The sequence below is a fragment of the Zingiber officinale genome, chromosome 9A (genome assembly GCF_018446385.1).
Source record: "Zingiber officinale cultivar Zhangliang chromosome 9A, Zo_v1.1, whole genome shotgun sequence".
NCBI lineage: Eukaryota > Viridiplantae > Streptophyta > Magnoliopsida > Zingiberales > Zingiberaceae > Zingiber > Zingiber officinale.
This window is the reverse complement of record NC_056002.1, coordinates 71,244,274-71,258,810: the sequence shown is the minus strand read 5'-3', so window position 1 is coordinate 71,258,810 and position 14,537 is coordinate 71,244,274. Positions and strand designations below refer to the sequence as shown.

The 14,537-nt window shown below is 45.1% G+C and overlaps 1 non-coding gene across 1 annotated transcript; it reads left to right on the top strand.

Moving 5' to 3' along the window:
* The first annotated feature begins 9,260 nt into the window (after positions 1-9,260).
* Positions 9,261-9,366, top strand: LOC122022119. Its single transcript, XR_006122855.1, has one exon. It is a non-coding gene; the product is annotated as a small nucleolar RNA R71 (small nucleolar RNA).
* The last annotated feature ends 5,171 nt before the right edge of the window (positions 9,367-14,537 follow it).

Genomic DNA, 14,537 nt, shown 5'->3' with positions numbered 1-14,537 from the left:
AAGAAGAGGAGGGAATACAGCAGAAGATCAAGAGGTCTTTAGGTTACAAAGAAAGGTATAACTAGTTATTTATTCCGCTGCATACTAGTTTAGTTTTTCTTTGTATGGATCCTGAAATACCAACACAAGAGGCTAGCGATTTTGTGTTTTGATTTTGTGTATCGATTTTGTGTTTCGATCTTGTGCTTCGATTGGGGTCTCTTTAGTTAAACCTAAGGTTTGCTGTGAGGAGTTTAAATATTCAATTTCTTTAAAAGGCTTTGTCTAGGAAGTGGTGGATGATCCCATAATCAAGAAGGTCGAGTGCCTCGCCAACGACCTGGAACCCAATCCTTGAAATAAATATTTAATCAACTTCTGTAATATGGTTTAACTTCTGAAGAACACATGAGTTGAACTTGGAGTAAAAATGTTAAGTTTTGTTTCCAATCCAAGTTTAACTTATGAAGGTTTGAACTTGGAGTAAAAATATTAAGTTTCATTTCCAATCCAAGTTTAAGAACACATGGGTTGCTAGGAAAAGTTTTGTACTTGTACAAATTTTTATACAAGGGAAACAGAATGGTATTCCAAGTAGCACCCAACAGTGACTTCGTCCCTCTCCTTGGGGAAGGTTCACCCCTTAGGGGGAAACCCTAGAGCTTCATTCACCTCCATCTCCGGAGCAAAGAGGCATCCCCAAGACATCGGAAACATCGGTAATTATCTCTTTGTCCCCTTCTTCTCATATCTAGGGTTGTAAGTATGCTTTACTTTATGTTTTGTGGATGTTCTTCCTTTGTAATAGAGTAGATCTCCTTTCTAGAATTAGGGAGCATTTGTGATGTGATAAAGATGTAAAATTATGTGGATTTGCCATGTTTCTATTCAATGACTTGTTAATACCTTATTCATGTTTGATGAAATGTGTGTGTGAAACTTATATATATCTTTTGCATGTTTTATCAAATGGTTGTGTAGAATTATTAATCCCGTAGGGGGGATACTCTAGATTGTATGACCGAGGGGTGCTAGTGACAGATTACCCCACTAACGGACATCTAGGGTATCACCTTGAAAGGAAAAGTAAATCTCCACAAGGAAGTAGGGGATCGGGCATAATCACTATTTCTATTTCTATGTTATTGTGTGTTAGTGTGTTTTGTGTTGTATGACCGAGGGGCATTAGTGATAGGCTACCTCGCTAACGGACTTCATAGGAATTGATCCTGCCCGAAAGCTGAATCAACGGACGTTGGGCACGTGGCGCTCTCCGGTTGCTGACGTGGGTCTTCGACTGCTGGTGCAAACTTCCGGCGATCTTGCAAAGAAGTCGGGCCGGGAAGGGGTTCCCTATTCTTATCGCCGGATCACTTGCCTCCCCTTCAAGTCTAGTCGAAGGAGGCGAAGTCCGACTGACTGGACTGCCGAGCTGACTGAGTAACGGCTGCTACACTAGTCCGCTCGACTAGGCTTGGGGATGCTCGCCTGTTCGGCGGTGTCTTGCCTGATCCTTGCATTCCCTTGGAATCCATGCCGAATCCTCTCCCTTACTGCCAAGCACGTGCACTGCACGTAGTAAGGGGCGTTCATTAAATGTGACCCGTGTCCTGTTGACACGTGGCGATCTCGCTTTTGTCAGCGTATGGTGTTGGTGTTACCTCCGATGGGACAGCCGCCGTTTAAAATGAGCGGTTGGATGATCGCCTCGTTCTTCACGACCTGAATCGGACGGCTGAGGCCGTTCGAGGCTAACGCTATAAATCTAGCGACCTCTTCTCTCCGCCGCATTCTTGCTTCGTCGACCTTCGACTTCCCACTGTTCTTTCTGCTCCGGCGACCTCGTGTCTCAGCTCCCCGATGACCCCGAAGCCCCTTTCGATCATCCCTTTTGCTCGTAAGCCTTCCTTTTCCTCGTTCCCTCCTTCTTCTTTTTCTGTTAGCTGTCCCCTTCAGTCTGCCACCTTTTCTTTTTTGTTCGAACCCCTCTTTTTGTCTCAGATTCTTTACTGTGTTTCGACCATGACTAGCACTTCCCAACCGACCGCCGGTGCTCCTGGTCTTTGGTACACGACCATGGAGAGCCAGTTTGACGAGGAGGACGCGATGCGCCTCGCTCGGACCTATGAAATCCCTGCCGACCACCACATAGTATTAGCCACTCCAGCCGATCGGCCCCATGAGCCACCGCCCGACACTGTCCTCTTTTTTCGAGATCAATTTTTATCTGGGCTACGCTTTCCTCCACATCGATTCTTCTTACAAGTGTGCAACTACTTTCGCATCCCGCTCGGCCAGCTAGTTCCGAACTCCATTAGGCTACTGAGCGGGGTGGTAATTCTCTTTAAACTGAACGACATTCCCTTGGACCCCAAAGTTTTTCACTACTTCTACTATCCTAAGCAAGCCGAGTGGGGTACCTTCGTTTTCCAATCTAGGATAGGTTTTGTTCTCTTCGATAATATGTCAGCCTCCAACAAACACTGGAAGGAGCATTTTTTCTATATGCGCTTCCCCGAGCCACCGGCCTTCCGAATCAAATGCCAGACGGCGATGCCAACGCAACCGGAGCTCGACAAGTTTAGGGGCGATCCGGCCTACCTTCATGCAGCCGATCGGCTGGTCGGCCAGCGTTACCACATCGACAAGCTGTTCCTTCTGGGAGTGATGTATATATTCGGCTTGTCCACTATTCCAGCCAACCTTCCTTGCAGCATGAGTAAGTTCTCTTATCGTCCTCCTTCTTTTGTTCTAACTGATTTATTCTTTGCTTCCGCAGCCGAAGTCATGTGGCGCGCCAAGGCTATCGAGCGGCTGAAGCTGAGAGCCGCTGAGATCAAGGCGGCCAAGAATAGGGAGGTCACCGAGCGGGGCTTGGCCTTAGCCTGCTCGGCTACCGGAGAGGGTGAGGGGACTCAGATTGTCTCTGAAGCCTTAGACGCTTCTGCCTCTCTCGGCGAGGCTGCGGGCGATATAGGGCCCTCTACTCAAGTCGGGGCGGAGGGCCGCTCGGTCGATGAAGCCCCCTTGGCCACTCGGAAGCGCAGACAGCCAGAACCAGCCTCTCAACCAACTCCATCTGATGAACCATAGTCCGAGCAAGGCGATGAAGCTCCAATGCTGTCCGGGACGGTCTCTATGGAGAGTACTCCCACGCCGCGCGGCTCTCCAAGGGCTACCTCTGAGGTGCCGCCCGCCAGTCCTCCTCGAACCATGCGTCGCCTTAGGCGATTGGGCGACTTTCCTTCCTCAAGCGGTGAGCCGTTTGGTAAAGTAGCTGCGCCCCAAGGTGATCTGAGCGGTCTGAGGTTGATAAAGACTGTCCTGCGCCTTCCGTCGGAGGAATACATGGCGGCTGCTGATTGGCCAGTGGTCCCCGAGCAGCAGATCACCCTTACGGGTCCTCTTGCCAAAGCCTGGGAGGATGCTCGGCTCCGAATTGTAATGATGACTCCCGGTCAGCTAGGCGACAGCAATCTACAACAGGCGACCGGAGTATGTTCTTTGCCATGTTAGTTATTTGGATTTAGTTTCTAACTTGCTCCTATCCGTTTGCAGAATTGGGTGGAGCAGATTGCAATCAGCAATCGCCTAGCCGAACTGGAGGACGAGCTGAAAAAGCTCAAAGCCGCGGGAGATAGCAGACAGTCAACGACCGCTCTGGAGAAGGCAAAAAAGCTGCTGGAAGCCGAACGGGGTAAGTCCTCCGACTTGTCGAGCGAAGTGGCTTGACTCGAGGCTTTGGTCAAGTAGCGGGACAAGGAGATAAAGACCGCGACCACTCGGAAGCGCAAAGCCATCGACGACATGGACATGATGAAGGTGGAGAACCAGGGGCTAGAACAGCGGGTAAAGGACTTGGACGCCTTGCTAACCGCCGAACGGGAGGGCCGCTCTGCCGACCAGGCTAAAACGGAAGGGGCTTTGCAAGATCTTCAAGCTGCCCTTGACTCTTCCAAGGCTACTCTTAAAGAGTATCAGGACGGGGAACCCGGTCGATCGGCGGAGGTGCGCAAAGCTTTCGTCCGTTCAGATGAATTTGGCGAAAGGTTCAGCGACAAGTTGTCCTTGACTTTTGAAGAGGCGATCAAGGTGGCAGTCGAATATCTGAAGACCAAGGGCCACGTACCAACCGAGCTATCAATCCCCCCCGAAGATCTGGCGGTCATGATGAGCTCCATCCCTGATTCTCTCTTTACTTTTGATGATAGTGAATGAAGGATTTATGAACTTTCTTTAAGTGTTCGCTGTCTTTTGTAAGCTGGTCGTTCGGGGCGAATATTATTATAAATTTTGTCTTTCCTCTGTTCGGCGCAAATGAATTCTCTTCTTTTGTTATTTGTTTGTTCGACCAGGCTCAAATCTTTAACTTTTGCCTCGGTCCTAATTTTCTTGCGCCAAGTATATTTTATAAGGGAGTCGCTCGGCCACAGGTTGCCTTTTTTCTAGCCTTATCGGCACGGCCGATCATGGGTCGGCCTTTACAGCCGAGGATCATGCAGAACGTTACCCGTCCGGCGGCCTTTAATGATAGACACTTACTCACCATTCACTTGGTTCATATTTCTCAACTAACCCAAGGTCTCAAAGGTGTGCTCAATCTCAAGGGAAGCTAAGCAGTCATTTCCCCAGTAACCTAACTCGGTCTCAAAGGGGTGACTTGCTAGATTCCACTCATGACAACTGTTTTTTATATCCCCTTTTTTTTTCTTTTTTTTTTTTATAAGTGTTCGCATTGTGCAAAACTTATTCACAAATGTACTTTTAGCACACATGTTGGGATATTTTGATTTTTCCAAATGAGCTTTAATGATTTGAGCCTCATCCAGTAACCAAAATGAAAGTTGAGAAATCACCATGGAAACCAAGTACTAAGCAAACAAGATGAATCATGACTATTTCAATGACATCAACTATTCAAGCATCAAGCACAAGTGTAGTGAAGATAAAATCCTTAAGGTTGAACAAAAACTAAAACTCATCACCATAAGATTCTTAGCTTATTAATGCTTCCCAAGATAGAAAAAAAGAACTACACAAAGTTTACTACTAGCATCATTCGAACATCATGAATCAAGACAATAATCGTGCTAACATTTCACTTGAATCCAAGAAAGCATATAAGTGAAGATTTGATGTTCTCAAAAATTTTTTCCATGATTATTTCAAAAACAAGCAAAATAAAGCAACAAGCAATGAAAATAAGAACCAACATGAAAAACTAACAAAAACTGAAAACTGAAAACCAAACTAAACAGTACATGACATCCCCCCAGACTTAAACTCTTCATCGTCCCGATGAAATCAATATGGTGGACGAGGGAAAGGAGGTCTACGACGTGGTTGGCCAATAGGAAAACTAGGAAAACCTGGAATCTCACCAAGGATCTATGATACTCATATAAAGCATCTACTTGTTGGCTAGTAATCGTCATGCTCTGCATAAAATCTCTCATCCTAGCCTGATCAGTATCATAATCCTGCACAAACTCAGCCACTTGACCTTGAAAATTCCTCGTAAACTGAAAATGATTTTGTACCTCCCTAAACTGATCATCAGATAAAGAGAAGCGCTCCTCCAACATTTTTCGTTGGGCATCTTGCTTCTCATGAAGTGATTCTAGAGACGTACGAAAATCTGAAAAATCAAACCTAGAAGATCCCGTGCCATAAGCAAAAGAATGCATAGCAGGCTCTATAAAACTAGAAGGCTGCGGGTGTCCAGATGACGAGGGCTCATGCCGTGGCTCAATGTCTCCAGGTATAGAAGGGTTATCCTCAAAATCTAACTCAAAAATTACCCGTTCAGGAAAAGGAAGGGGTAAAGGAGAACCACTCCTCCTAGGAAACGCAAAACCATTCTCATCCCGAACGATTATTTTCATAGCAAGACATGCAACAATGTCAATCATGTCATTACCATGAATTATTTCCAACCCATCAACATCAAGATTTAAATTATAAGCTATTTGGGTAATCAAACCACCAAAAACAATTGATCCCGATGATGCCCTAGCAGATCTTAATAAGGTTTGAACAAAATGAAAACCAGAATCAAATTCAACCTTATAAAGCATAGCCCATAAAGCATAAAGCTCTATCTTTTTAACCACCCCATCACTCTCTCCCCTACCAAAAATAGTTTTACTCATGACTCTATGTAGATACCTAAAGATGGGGTTTTGCATATGGGAGGCCTTAGCTCTTGAAGGCTCATAAGGTTGATCTAACCCAGTTATTGCATTCCAAAAATGATTCCAATTTAACCTTGGATCAAACCTACGAGGGCTACCGGTGGTTAATCCAAAACAAGAATTAAAGTCACTAAATGCCCATAGAAATTCTTGATTCATTAATCTAAATGAGATTTTTCCAAAATAATCATCTTCATTAGTAAAATGGGCATCCAATGAACTTAAAAATTCCAAAACAAGGCGAGGATATGTAGGCAAATATGTGTACATAATATCACTCCAATCCAAAAACTCAATCATCAAATCTACATCTTCCCTAATTCCAAGCATATCAAGAACAGTTGGGTCCATATATCTAGTACACACTATCTTTCTATTGACAAGAATTGTAAATCTAGTTACTTGATCATCATTTCTAAACACAATATTGAATTCATTGTCATTACCTTCGTTGCGTGAAGTCCTTTTGCCTTTGCCCTTCACTGGTTGTTTTCCTTTGTCCCTTGATGGCTCCTTCTCTTTGTCTCCACTGAATCCACCACCTCCTTTGCGAAGTTTCTTCAAAATGCTGGACATCTTGATGAGTTTAGATAGGGGAAGAATTATCTAGGGTGGAAAAAATGGAACTCAAAAAACAAAACTTCAAAGAGCAAAGATCTTAGGTTAGGAGAACAAAAAGTCCAAGTCTTAGAGAGGAGGAGAATCCGGATCTAAGAGATCTTGAGAGATTAGAGAGGAGTTTTTAAGAGATTGGGAGAGAAAGAGATGTTTTGGAGAGTTGGGGGTGTGCGGAACACGGCCAAGATCTGGCCGTGTAAGGTAGAAAGAAGACTTTAATAACTCTCCTACACGGGTCGTGCAGATCCACACGGCCTCCCCCTCTTCCTTTTCTGGATTCTTCGCACAGCCGTGTCTGGGACACGGCCTCTCCATCTTTCTTCTCTGGATTCTTCGCACGGCCGTGTCTGGGACACGACCTCTCCATCTTTCTTCTATGGATTCTTCGCACGGCCGTGTCTGGGACACGGCCTAGACCTTTTTCTCCTCGGGAGATCCTACACGGCCGTGTCCGGATGACACGGCCCAAGCACTTCCCTTCTCTGCAACCTTTGCCTGGCCGTGTATAGCACACGGCCGGGCTCTGTTTTGCACCTAACCTGAAAACAAAATCAAAAGAATGCATCAAACTAAAAGAAATTAAAATACAAATCAAAACTAACTAAAAGAACCCTTGGGTTGCCTCCCAAGAAGCGCTTGTTTAAGGTCTTTAGCTCAACCAAACTTGATCATTCACTTCTTTTCCTCGCCCTTGGAGGACAGATATACTTTTCGTTTTTGTTGGGAGATCTTCTCCCAACATCTTCCACCACATTGTCTCCTTCGTTTGGTGGCCTTCCATGAGGATGGAAATTCCATTCCTCAAGTTTATAAATGCTTGTCCTGCTACAAGCATTTAAAAGAGACGAGACATGGTTAGAGATATTAGATAAATCATATTCCAACCTTTCCTTACCAATTACCAAAGAAAGCTTATGATTTTTGACATCAATTATAGCTCCAGCTGTAGCAAGGAAAGGTCTTCCTAATATGATAGGAATCCTGGGGTCTTCTTCCATGTCCAACACGACAAAATCTGTGGGAATAACATTCCCATCCACCTCCACTGGCACATCTTCTATAATACCCAAAGGGTACCTGCAGGAATGATCGACAAGTTGAAGTGTCATAGTAGTAAGTTTAATGTTTTTGAGACCTAATTTATTACAAATTGAATAGGGAATGAGGCTAACACTTGCCCCCAAATCACAAAAAGCTTTTTCAAAAAATTCTTTTCCTATGTTGCAAGGAATATAAAAGCTCCCTGGGTCCTTTTGTTTTGGGGAAGTGTTCTTCTCCAAAATAGCACTACATTCCTCACTAAGCGCAATGGTCTCAACCTCTCTTCTTCTTCTCTTGTTTGACATGAGATCCTTCAGGAATTTGGCAAATCTAGGCATTTGAAGAATAGCATCAATAAGAGGTACCTCTACACAAATTTCCTTAACTTTTTCTAAAAACTTGCCAAATTCTTCATCTTTCTTGAGCATTGTAAGTCTCTGAGGAAAAGGGACAGCTTTGCTCTGATGGTTCAGTGGAAGAGTCTCTTCAACCTCAATGGTACTCTCCTCATTAGCTTGAATCTGATTTGGTATAAGAGGAGAGAGCTCTTCTTCTTTTTGTATCCCTTTTGGAGCAGTCACTTGGGAGTCTCCCAAGGTCCGTCCGCTCCTAAGCTCAATCCTATTGCAATGCTCCATAGGATTCACATCAGGTTTTCCTGGAAGTTGTCCTGGTGCTCTGGATGATGAGGAAGCTAGTTGGGCAATTTGACTATCCTGGATCTTTTGATGCTTTTCAGAATTATCCATTCTCTGATTGAGCTTTGCTAAATCTTGCTTCATTTCATTCTGACTTGAGATAACTTCTTCAAGCATCTTTTCAATATTTGACTTTGGTAAGTCTTGAGAAGATAGATGTTGAAAATTTTGTTGCCCAGCTTGAAAATTTGGTCTTGCCCCCATAGATGGTCCTTGATCTTGATTATTTCTGTAAGAAAAATTGGGATGGCTCTTCCATCCAGGGTTATAAGTATTTGAGTATGGGTTGTTCTGCCTTTGATTGTAACTCATGATTGCATCACATTGTTCCAGTTGATTGATTTGTGCAGTGATAGCTCCCAATGGACATGAGTCATTTGAGTGCTCCGAACTCCCACATACTTCACAAGATGTACTAATAGCATTGACCAAATTAGCACTAGTCCCCATATTCTCAAATTTCTTTGTAAGAGCGTCCAATTTTGCAGACAAAAGAGTGACTGCATCTACATCAAACTTCCCTGATGCTTTAATTGTTGGGTTTACACAAGAATAGCCACCACTTCTTTCATTTGCCCATTGATGATGATTTTGTGCTACACTGTCAATAATTTCTTCAGCTTCATCTAAACTTTTATTCATAAGTGCCCCTCCAGCAGCTGAATCAAGGGACACTTTGGTATGATAGTTGATACCATTATAAAAAGTGTGCAACACTAACCATCTTTCCAACCCATGATGTGGGCATTGTCTGAGCATACTATTATATCTATCCCATGCTTCAAAAAGAGATTCTGAGTCAGTTTGCTTGAAGCTTGCAATTAAATTCCTCATATGAGCTGTTTTGCTTGGTGGATAGAATTTATCAAGAAACTGTTGCTCACACTGCTCCCAACTGGTGATGCTATTAGGGGCTAAAGAATTCAGCCATTGCTTTACCCTATCTCTTAAAGAAAACCCAAATAATAATAATCTAATTGCTTCTGAAGGAACTCCATTCATTTTCATGGTACCACATATTTCATAAAAGACCTCTAAGTGTTGATTTGGGTCTTCATGAGGTCCTCCACCAAATTGGTTCTGCTGCACCATAGATATAGTTGCGGGTTTGATCTCAAAGTTATTAGCTTCCACTGAAGGTCTTGAAATACTAGATCGAAAACCTCTTGCATAAGGTGCTGCATAATCCTTGAGTGGTCTATTCGCCATGTTCAAATGTTCTTGTTCTTCTATTTGTCTTTGCAGAATTCTTCTTTTATGGAAAGTTCTGTCAATCTCAGGATCAAAAGGAAAGAATTCCCTTGCAAAGTTAGATCTTCGCATACACAAGAACAAGATAGCAATTGACAATTCAACAGAAAAAAGAAAAATAAAAGAATCAAAATTGCAGAATTGAATTTGTACAAAAAGAATTAACAAGAAGTAAAAGTTATACAAGAAAGTAAAAAAACAGAAATCTAATGATTAGTTACAACTATGCAATATGAAAGGAAAACAAATGTTATGTTTAGTCTAACTCAATTGATAGTTCCTAATGTTATAGCGCAATCCCCGGCAACGGCGCCAAAAACTTGTTACGCTCTGCAAGTGTACGGAAATGTCGCAAGTAATATAAAAGATTATCGTATCCACAGGGACTGTAATAAGCACTAGAAATGTCTCAATGCGAATTAGCTAAACAACTATCCAATTGTTTCAAATGCAAAGTGAAAGTAAACAAATCTAATATTAAATATCAACAAACAAGAGTTTAGTGTTTTAGGTTATGATAAAGGGAGATTCTAGGAGTTTCGGTTTCTTTGTAAGATTTCTTGAATGTAAATGGTTCACCAATTCTTATCCCTCAATTGCCAAACACTTGTAGAAAGTTGTCGGTTCTCTCTTGCAATAGATAACCGGCTAAGGACTGAGAAATGTATCTAAATATGATCAATTAGACGTGAACCTACGTTGTCCTTACACAGAAGCGCACCTATTACTATGCCTTCCTCGGATATCAACATAGAAGCCCACAACTTATTAATCTATCAAGATACAAGAAACTAATCACAAGATCCATCCTACTCTCTTGAATATTCCTATTTCCTCTTCAAGATTATCTCTCAAACATCCTTACACGGGCTTTCACCTGTCATGTGGATCCCTCGGATGATCGAGTGAGAGTTTATCTTTACAAAGTCCACAAGAAATCCAAACAATCAATCAAGATTGAGAATTAAGCACAAATCACCATTAATAATTCAAGATCTAATTGATACAAGCAAGACAATGTCATTGAAATAAGAAAATGGCAAATCCATAAGAGATTACATCAATCCATCATACAAATACTCCCTTAATCCTAGAATACAAGATCTACTCCATGAATCGAGGAAGAAAACCCGAAGAAATAAAGATTACAAGCATTTCTTAAATCCCCAATCCAAGAAACCAAGAAAAGGGGGAAAGAGAAAACTTATCTACGAAGAAGCCTCGTCTTCGGATCCAATCCTTGCTCCGGAGTCGAAATCATCGAGAACTCCCCTCGAATCGCCCAGAAATCCTCCCAAGAATGGGAGGATACCACCAAATCTTGCCTTCTCCCAAAAGGGGAGAGATCCCCTTTCAATTCATGAAGGAGGGTTTAAATAGAGGAGGAAATCGGGCGCCACACGGCCCCGTGACACGGCCGTGTGAGATTCACACGGCCATATCCAGTTCCTTCTCTGCCAAAGCTGCACGGCCGTGTGACTCACACGGCCAGGACCCTTCTGTTCTCTGGAAATGCTACACGGCCGTGTGGTGCACACGGCCACCACCTGCTTGGCCTCTGGAAACTTCACACGGCCGTGTAGATCTACACGGCCATGTAAGGCTTCTGCTCTGATTTCTTCAAATCAAGACACGGCCGTGTGAGGTTCACACGGCCATGTCATCTTCCTCTTCTGTTTGTGCCAAACTCCACACGGCCCGAGCTCCATACCAATGCAGGGTCGTGTGAAGTACACGACCTGGTGTTTTCTCCCTTTGTTTCCTCCAAGGCTTGCCCAAAGATGTAGATTCTTCACCAAATTGACTCCTGTATACAGAAAATGCACAAAAGCAGATCTCTGAACCAAAAGAGTAAATATGCTAAAAGGAAAGCTGGAAGTATAAAAATGCATAGATCAAGCATGCTCAAAGTATGTAAATGTGCGTAAAAACATGCATAAAAGAGTATATAATCTACACACATCATGGGTCGGCCTTTACAGCCGAGGATCATGCAGAACGTTACCCGTCCGGCGGCGTTCTAGACTCTAGTGTATGGCGGCGAAGCGGTTATTCCTGTCAAAGTTGGCGTCGAGTCCGCTCGGATCCAGAATTATGATGATGACAACGCCGAGCGGAGGAACATGGAGATAGATTTGGTCGAAGAAGAAAGAGCCAAGGCGTCCGTCTGACTGATAGCGTACCGTCAAAGAATGAAGCAGAATTACAACCGGCGCGTAATCCCCAGATCATTCCAAGTCGGCGATCTTGTCTGGAAGAAAGTAAAGCCGGTCGGCGACGTCGGCAAGCTAGAAGCTCCTTTGGCGGGAAAATTATCGAAAAGCTCCGCTCGGGCGCTTATTATTTGGAGGATGAAGAAGGGCGGCAACTGGATAGGCCATGGAGCGCGAATCATCTCCAGCCTTATCGAGTTGGGTGAAAGGTGCACTGATGTAACTCATTTTTGTATATATTTTGGGCCGCCTATGTACTTGTAATTCAGGAAGCAAAAATGATTAAAGGGCAAATAGCTTCGTCGAACGCCCGCTTCAAAGTTAGCCTTAAAAGGTCGTCGAGCTCCGACGTTAAAAATCGAGAGACGAGCCGGCGTCTATAAACCATCCGAGCGGAAGACCATCGAGCTCCGACATTAAAAATTGAGAGACGAGCCGACGTCTATAAACCCTCCAAGCGGAAGACCATCGAGCTTCGACGTTAAAAATCGAGAGACGAGCCGGCGTCTATAAACCATCCGAGCGGAAGACCGTCGAGCTCCGACGTTAAAAATCGAGAGACGAGCCGGCGTCTATAAACCCTCCGAGCGGAAGACCGTCGAGCTCCGACGTTAAAAATCGAGAGACGAGCCGGCGTCTATAAACCCTCCGAGCGGAAGACCGTCGAGCTCCGACATTAAAAATCGAGAGACGAGCCGGCGTCTATAAACCATCGGAGCGGAAGACCATCGAGCTCTGACGTTAAAAATCGAGAGACGAGCCGGCGTCTATAAATCTTCCGAGCGGAAGACCGTCGAGCTCCGACGTTAAAAATTGAGAGACGAGCCGGCGTCTATACACCCTCCGAGCGGAAGACCGTCGAGCTCCGACGTTCAAAATCGAGAGACGAGCCAGCGTCTATAAACCCTCGGAGCGGAAGACCGTCGAGCTCCGACGTTAAATATCGAGAGACAAGCCGATGTCTATAAACCCTCCGAGCGGAAGACCGTCGAGCTCCGACGTTAAAAATCGAGAGACGAGCCGACGTCTATAAATCTTCCGAGCAGAAGACCGTCGAGCTCCGACGTTAAAAATCGAGAGACGAGCCGGCGTCTATAAACCCTCCGAGCGGAAGACCGTCGAGCTCCGACGTTAAAAATTGAGAGACGAGTCGGCGTCTATAAATCTTCCGAGCGGAAGACCGTCGAGCTCCGACGTTAAAAATCGAGAGAGGAGCCGGCGTCTATAAACCCTCCGAGCGGAAGACCGTCGAGCTCCGACGTTAAAAATCGAGAGACGAGCTGGCGTCTATAAACCATCCGAGCGGAAGACCATCGAGCTCCGACGTTAAAAATCGAGAGACGAGCCGGCGTCTATAAATCTTCCGAGCAGAAGACCGTCGAGCTCCGACGTTAAAAATTGAGAGACGAGCCGGCGTCTATACACCCTCTGAGCGAAAGACCGTCGAGCTCCGACGTTCAAAATCGAGAGACGAGCCGGCGTCTATAAACCCTCCGAAGACCGTCGAGCTCCGACGTTAAATATTGAGAGACGAGCCGATGTCTATAAACCCTCCGAGCGGAAGACCGTCGAGCTCCGACGTTAAAAATTGAGAGACGAGCCGGCATCTATAAACCCTCTGAGCGGAAGACCGTCGAGCTCCGACGTTAAAAATCGAGAGACGAGCCGGTGTCTATAAACCATCCGAGCGGAAGACCGTCGAGCTCCGACGTTAAAAATCGAGAGACGAGCCGACGTCTATAAATCTTCCGAGCGGAAGACCATTGAGTTCCAACGTTAAAAATTGAGAGACGAGCCGGCGTCTATAAACCCTCCGTGTGGAAGACCGTCGAGCTCCGACGTTAAAAATCGAGAGACGAGCCGGCGTCTATAAACCCTCCGAGCGGAAGACCGTCGAGCTCCGACGTTAAAAATCGAGAGACGAGCCGGCGTCTATAAACCCTCCGAGCGGAAGACCGTCGAGCTCCGACGTTAAATATCGAGAGACGAGCCGGCATCTATAAACCCTCCGAGCGAAAGACCGTCGAGCTCCGATGTTAAAAATCGAGAGACGAGCCGGCGTCTATAAACCATCCGAGCGGAAGACCGTCGAGCTCCGACGTTAAAAATCGAGAGACGAGCTGACATCTATAAACCCTCCGAGCGGAAGACCGTTGAGCTCCGACATTAAAAATCGAGAGACGAGCCGGTGTCTATAAACCATCCGAGCGGAAGACCGTCGAGCTCCGACGTTAAAAATCGAGAGACGAGCCGGCGTCTATAAATCTTCCGAGCGGAAGACCATCGAGCTCCAACGTTAAAAATCGAAAGACGAGCCGGCGTCTATAAACCCTCCGAGCGGAAGACCGTCGAGCTCCGACGTTAAACATCGAGAGACGAGCCGGCATCTATAAACCCTCCGAGCTGAAGACCGTCGAGCTCCGACGTTAAATATCGAGAGACGAGCCGGCGTCTATAAATCTTCCGAGCGGAAGACGCGGCGTACATCCTCCAAGAAGTGCACCAAGGATCATGCGGAGGACGTCATACACCTGATGGAAGGG